The sequence below is a fragment of the Chiloscyllium punctatum genome, chromosome 1, assembly GCF_047496795.1.
Source record: "Chiloscyllium punctatum isolate Juve2018m chromosome 1, sChiPun1.3, whole genome shotgun sequence".
NCBI lineage: Eukaryota > Metazoa > Chordata > Chondrichthyes > Orectolobiformes > Hemiscylliidae > Chiloscyllium > Chiloscyllium punctatum.
Genome location: NC_092739.1, coordinates 22076280 through 22083568, shown reverse-complemented (window position 1 = coordinate 22083568; position 7289 = coordinate 22076280). Strand labels below are relative to the sequence as shown.

At 42.4% G+C, this 7289-nt stretch overlaps 1 protein-coding gene across 1 annotated transcript in view; it reads left to right on the top strand.

Moving 5' to 3' along the window:
- Nucleotides 1-5629: 5629 nt before the first annotated feature.
- LOC140480765 (methylsterol monooxygenase 1-like) overlaps nt 5630-7289 on the top strand; it is a 55666-nt gene continuing 54006 nt past the window's right edge. The window contains exon 1 of the mRNA XM_072576153.1: nt 5630-5867. The gene's annotated coding sequence lies outside the window, so the exon portion shown is untranslated. The remainder of the gene's footprint in view (nt 5868-7289) is intronic.

Here is a 7289-nt window from a genome sequence, read left to right as displayed (position 1 = left end):
TTGTAAAACTCCTTTTTTGAAGAAAATAGGATCCATTTTTCTGGAAATTTAAAGTTATTAGGGAAAATTGAGAAAGATGGATTTGACATGAGCTTAAGTGTTCATGTGGCAACGTTGTATATAAAACATGGTGGAAAATGGAAAGTTGTAAGTACCATTGCTAAAAATTCTCAAATATTGCTTATTTTAACTGTATATTTTCTTTCTATTGGGCATATCTTGAATATTTGAGAAAGCTCACCATCATTGCCATTTCCAAACTACACTCTTAAACTCAATCAGTTTGGAGTTTCTGTATGTTGCAGATACTCAGCCACTTTCCTTAGGATCACACTTGACCTCTATCAATCTATTGAATAAGAGATTGTCAAGAACCAGGGCTAAGGACTAGCAACTTGTGTGCAATTTAGGGACAGCAAAAGTGCAAAGTACTTCCCTCTTCCCCAATTTTGGAAATAATTCTTTAAACACTTTTTTTTTTCTAAATAAAGATTTTCTAAAGACAGAATTAAAATTCTAAACATTATGTCAAAAACAATGTTTTTAAAATAGAATAATTTATTAACACACTGGAATATTTTCAGGTCGGTGCACAAATTATAACTGCTGTGACAGATCGGGCATCACGGTGGCTCAGTGGTTAGCACTGCTGCCTCACAGCACCAAGGACCCGGATTCAATTCCCGCCTCTGGCAACTGTCTGTGTGGAGTTTGCACATTCTCCACGTGTCTGTGTGGGTTTCCTCCCACAGTCCAAAGATGTGCAGGTTAGGTGAATTGGCCATGCTAAATTGCCTGTAGTGTTAGATGCATTAGTCAGGGGTTGAATGTAGGGGAATGGGTTTGGGTGGGCTGCACTTCGGACGATTGGTGTGCACTTGTTGGGCCAAAGGGCCTGTTTCCACACTGTATAGAATCTAATCTAATCTAATAACATGATTTGACTTTCTAAAATTCAGACATTCAAAATTAAATGCCATGAGGCATTGAGTATAAAAGTTGGCAAGTCATGTTACAACTGTATAAAACTTCAGTTCGGCCATGACTTCGAGTTCTGGATGTGGAGGCTTTGGACCGGGTGCGAAAGAGCTGAGCCAGGATGTTACCTCGATTGGCATGTATTAGCTACAAGGAGAAGTTGGACAAACTTGGATTGTTTTTGCGAGAGTGTCAGAGGCTGGGGGGGGTCCTGGCAGAAGGGTATTTTATAACTTAAGGCATGGATAGGGTGACTAGAGTCATACAGTGGGGAGACAGACCCCTTTGGTCCAACTCATCTGTGCCAACCCAAAAATCCCAGTCTGACCTAGTCCCATTTGCCAGCATTTGGCCCATATCTCTCAAAATCCTTCCTATTCATAAACACATCCAGATGCCTTTTAAATGTTGTTTTTGTACCTGCCTTCACCACTTCCTCTGGCAACTGATTTCAGACATGCACTCAAATAGTTGGATTTACTACCGCCCAGACCCACTTTTTTCCACACCAAAGTGGGAATGCTAAATACTAGAGGACATAGATTAAGGTGAGAGGGGAATGGTTTAGCAGAGACGTGTGAGGGAAGTTGTTTATACAGAGAGTGATAGGTGCCTGGAACGTGCTGTTGGGAGAGAAGATAGCAGCAGATATGCAAGCAACGTTTAAGAGGCATTTAGATAGCCACATGAACAGGCAGGGAAATGTAAGCAGATGGGATTAGTTTACAATGATATCATGGTGGGCTAAAGGGCTTATTTCTGTACTGTTCTATGTCTATGTTCTAAGCAATCTCCTAATGAAAGTAACATATTTATTTTTTGGTTCAAGCTTGTTATGAATGTTGGCTGTGAGTAGTTGATAGCAGGGAAGGTAGCAACATCTGAGAACGAGTGACAAGATGAATCAGTCACTGTGGAGGTACATTTCTTCCTACTAAGAAAATTACCTAGTATTGTGCAAGTTCTTTTTAATTTGGAATAATAACAGAGTGGCTTTTCAACAATTGGTTCCGACCTGTATCATTCACCAGTAATTGACAGACTTGTTATCTCCATGCCCACAACCTCCGTTCTAAGCAGATCTTCAAAATGATCTCTAGCTGGCCTAGTCGCCATCTAATTACTATGGTGATAATTGCTCTGTTGTTTATTTTACAATGTTCCCAAGTTACTTTGTACCTTCAAATTAAGCATCATTTCAGTGAAGTTGGAGTTGAGCTTTTGGCACAACCTATGGATTTGTGGGGAGGGCACAAATATTCTGTAAAGGGATATGGACAGGTTAATGAATAGGCAAGAAAGTGGTATATTAAGTATAACATTGAGGGGAGGGGAAATGAGGCTGACCACTTTGGATACAATAGAAAAACAATTTATCAAAAGGTGAGATGGGCAGAATGCTATGTTGCAGAGAGATCTAGATGGCCTTGTACATGAAATCACAAAACCTTGGCATCTGGAACAGCAAGTAATTAGGAAGGCAAATTGAATCTTGGCCCTTATTGCCTGGGAAAGGGGTACAAGCTCCTTACAAGGATGTGCAGGGCATTAATGATTTCACACTTGGGAAAGCTTTCCTCTTTTTATTTGAGAGGATATGCTTGTGTTGGATATATTATTCACCAGGCTGACTCTGATTTGAAAATTGATTAATGAGAAAAGTTTGAGCAGGTTTGATTTAAGCTCATCGGAGTTTAGATGTATCTGGTGATCTTATTGAAACATGTTGCAGTGAGGGAATTTGCAGTATAGATAGATAGCGATACAATGTTTTCCCTCTTGTTTGGGAGGTGAGGGGGGGACAGAGAGAATGGAGAACGAGGGACGCAGTTTAAAAACAAAGAGCATTCAATTTAAAATTGAGATGAGGAGCAAAGTCTTTCGGAAGATCATGGAATTTTCAGTTACTTAGTGCAGAGGCTGAAGGAGAAAATCAGCTTCTCATCATAGATAGAGTCATAGAGCAGTACAGCCCTTTGGCCCAACTCATCCATGCCGACCAGCTATCCTAAATGAATCTAGTCCCATTTGCCAACACCTGGCCCATATCCCTCTAAACCCTTCCTATTCATGTACCCATCCAGATGCCTTTTAAAATGTTGTAATTGTACCAGCCTCCACCACTTCCTCTGACAGCTCATTCCATACATGCACCACTCTTTGCGTGAAAACCTTGCCCCTTATGTCTCTTTTATATCTTTCCCCTCTCACCCTAAACCTATGCCCTCTAGTTCTGGACTCCCCCGCCCAGGGAAAAGACTTTGTTGATTTATCCTATCCATGCCCCTCATGATTTTATAAACATCTATAAGGTCACCCCTCAGCCTCCAACGCTCCAGGGAAAACAGCCCCAGCCTGTTCAGCCTCTCCCTACAGCTCAAATCCTCCAACCCTGGCAACATCCTTGTAAATCTTTTCTGAACCCTTTCAAGTTTCACAACATTCTTCCTATAGGAGGGAGATGAGAATTGCATGCAATATTCCAAAAGTTGCCTAGCCAATGTCCTGTACAGCCACAGCATGACCTCCCAAGTCCTATAGGAGAAAGTGAGGACTGCAAATGCTGGAGAACAGAGCTTAAAAATGTATCGCTGGAAAAGCGCAGCAGGTCAGGCAGCATCAAAGGAGCAGGAGAATAGACGTTTCGGGCATAAGCCCTTCTTCAGGAACTCCCAACTCCTATACTCAATACTCTGACCAATAAAGGAAAGCATACCAAATGCTGCCTTCAGTATCCTACCTACCTAAGACTCCACCATCAAGCAAGTATGAACCTGTAACCCCAAGGTGGTTTAGCAACACTCCCCAGGACCTTACCATTAAGTCTATAAATGCAGCCCTGATTTCTCCTCTTCTATGCTCCTGGATGTCCTTCCTTCCTTGGTCACAGGTAGCCTCCTAGTTTTTGAACCTCATGTGTCAACTGGTAAAACCAAACCTAAACTTTATAAAGCAAATAGAACACCATTTGCAGACAACCAAACAGTACTTGGTCAGACCTCCAGGAATATCTTTAACCTGACTTTTCAACTAAATGGATTCATTTTTCCTCTTCAATCTGGTGCATATTCTAATATCAGTCATACAAACAGTACGACTAAGCTTTCTGTAACGTTAAGTGCTCACAAATGAGGGTCTAAAATAGAGGCAGATTTCAATATATGCAAGTGAGAAGTGATCAGTTTTGCACCAAAAGTAATTAAATCTCAGTATTTGTTGAAAAATTAGGCTTGGCAGAAATATTAATAGATGCAATCACATTACTAAAATGTGATTGTCTATAAAAATTCTAGAAGATTAATGCAATATTAGTATTTCAAATTAAAAGGGTAGATAACTGCATCCCTCCCAATTTGTGTTCTGTGACATCAGTATACAGCCATGGTTCAGCCACACATCTGGACTGTTTTTGAGATTGTGCACCTTTAACACGTATTGACCTAAAATATTGTAGTTCAGATACACTTTGATCACAAAAACAGCTTATTTCACTTGAAATGTAGACGTTTAAGAGCAATTTGATTTGAATCTTTAGATTTTAGAAAGGAATTGAATGGATAGAATCTCTTTTTCTCTGCAGAGGTGGGGGAGTCCAGGATGGGAGGCAGGCAAGGGCCATAACCATTTTCCAGCTCTGATTTTCAGTCAAGAAACAAGTGAGAAAACAGTAAAGGGTAACAAGACTCAAAGTTAATTGTTTTCTGCAAAAATGCTACAGGACCTGTTGAGTTTCTTCAGCAAAGTGTGTTTGTCCACCCAAGTCTGCCTTCCACAGGAAGTATTCAATATTTGAAATGTGAACTTTGATTTCTCGTCGCAGATGCTTTTCCAGCAACTTCTGTTTTTGTTCCTGATTGACAGCATCTGCAGTTCTTTACGTTTTTGTTGGAGTACTCGATCTTTGTTTAATTAGTTAAAAATCACACCAAACTAGGTTATAGTCCAACAGATTTTATTTAGAAGTGCTTGCTTTCAGAGCGCTGCTCCTTCGTCAGGTGATTTTGGAGAATAAGATTGTAAGACACAGAATTTATAGCTGAAAATGTGTTGCTGGAAAAGCGCAGCAGGTCAGGCAGCATCCAAGGAGCAGGAGAATCGACGTTTCGGGCATGAGCCCTTCTTGCCCGAAACGTCGATTCCCCTGCTCCTTTGATGCTGCCTGACCTGCTGCGCTTTTTCAGCAACACATTTTCAGCTCTGATACTCCAGCATCTGCAGTCCTCACTTTCTCCTCATAGAATTTATAGCAAAAGTTTACAGTGTGATGTAACTGAAATTATATATTGTTTAATTAACTTTTGCAGTACTTCGACAACAGTGTGAAAGAATATGCCAGCAAAGCAGGTGGATCAAACTGGGATGTAATTACCTATTTGAATGGTAGGAAGGATTTCAATGGCCTCCTGTTGACCAGTTGCGATATGAGCGCTGCTCGCCTTCTGCTATTGGTTACGGCCTGCCGTCTCGCGGCGCTTGTCCACCCGCTCGGCCAATCAACGGCTTGTGTTGCCTTGCGAAGTTCCGCCGGCGGCCAATGGGCGGCGGAGTGTGTGGTAACAGCTGATGGCATGGAACAGCTGAGCGGTGGGGCACGCGCTCTGGGAACAGTCCCTGGTGTCTGTGCTCGCGGTCCAGCGCCTGCAGCGATGGATATCACGGCTGGAGCTATCCTGAGCTCAGCCTACCTGGCTGTGCGCTCTATGTTTCCTGCGAACCCGCTTCGGGGACCTTTCCATAGCGCCTGGGACTACATGCTGAATAATTACACCAAGTTTCAGATTGCAACATAGGGCTCGCTACTTGTTCACGAACTCGTCTATTTCCTTTTCTGTCTGCCCGGGTTCATCTTTCAATGCATACCTGACATGCAGAAATATAAAATCCAGCAGGTAGGTGAAAGGGTTCGGGGGCGGTAGCAGACTGGACTATGATGTTTCTGTTATTGCACAACACTGCGCTTTTTCACTCCTTTTTGAAGAGAGTTGGCCTTGTAATATTTATTCTCTTGGAAAGAAATTCTAATCGAAAGCAAATCAATAATATAATTATTTAAAGCCATTGAGAAAAAGACATGTGATTGCTATTTTTTTGTGGAATACAGGGAGAACTAGCCATTTGGATACAGAACTGGCTCAAAGGTAGAAGACAGAGGGTGGTGGTGGAGGATTGTTTTTCAGACTGGAGGCCTGTGACCAGTGGAGTGCAACAAGGATCGATGCTGGGTCCACTACTTTTTGTCACTTACATAAATGATTTGGATGCAAGCATAGGAGGTGCAGTTAGTAAGTTTGCAGATGACACCAAAATTGGAGGTGTAGTGGACAGCGAAGAAGGTTACAACAGGATCTGGATCAGATGGGCCAATGGGCTGAGAAGTGGCAGATGGAGTTTAATTCAGATAAATGCGAGGTACTGCATTTTGGGAAAGCAACTCTTAGCAGGACTTGTACACTTAATGGTAAGGTCCTAGGGAGTGTTGCTGAACAAAGAGACCTTGGAGTGCAGGTTCATAGCTCCTTGAAAGTGGAGTCGCAGGTGGATAGGATAGTGAAGAAGGCGTATGGTATGCTTTCCTTTATTGGTCAGAGTATTGAGTACAGGAGTTGGGAGGTCATGTTGCGGCTGTACAGGACATTGGTTAGGCCACTGTTGGAATACTGCGTGCAATTCTGGTCTCCTTCCTATCAGAAAGATGTTGTGAAACTTGAAAAGGTTCAGAAAAGATTTACAAGGAAGTTGCCAGGGTTGGAGGATTTGAGCTACAAGGAGAGGCTGAACAGGCTGGGGCTGTTTTCCCTGGAGCGTCGGAGGCTGAGGGGTGACTGTTTCGAGGTTTACAAAATTATGAGGGGCATGGATAGCAAAAGTAGACAAAGTCTTTTCTCTGGGATCGGGGAGTCCAGAACTAGAGGGCATAGGTTTAGGGTGAGAGGGGAAAGATATAAAAGAGACCTAAGGGGCAACCTTTTCATGCAGACGGTGGTACCTGTATGGAATGAGGTGCCAGAGGAAGTAGTGGAGGCTGGTATAATTGCAACATTTAAGAGGCATTTGGATGGGTATATGAATAGGAAGGATTTGGAGGGATATAGGCCGCGTGCTGGCAGGTGGGGTTAGATTGGGTTGGGATATCTGGTTGGCATGCCCGGGTTGGACCGAAGGGTCTGTTTCCATGCTGTACGTCTCTATGACTCTATACATTTCTACTGCTTGTCGTTTTTATACTAAGGGGAAGATACTGGTGCGATGCAATTTGTATTATGCACGTTGTCTCCTATAAACCATCACACATATTGAAAATTATATAATTT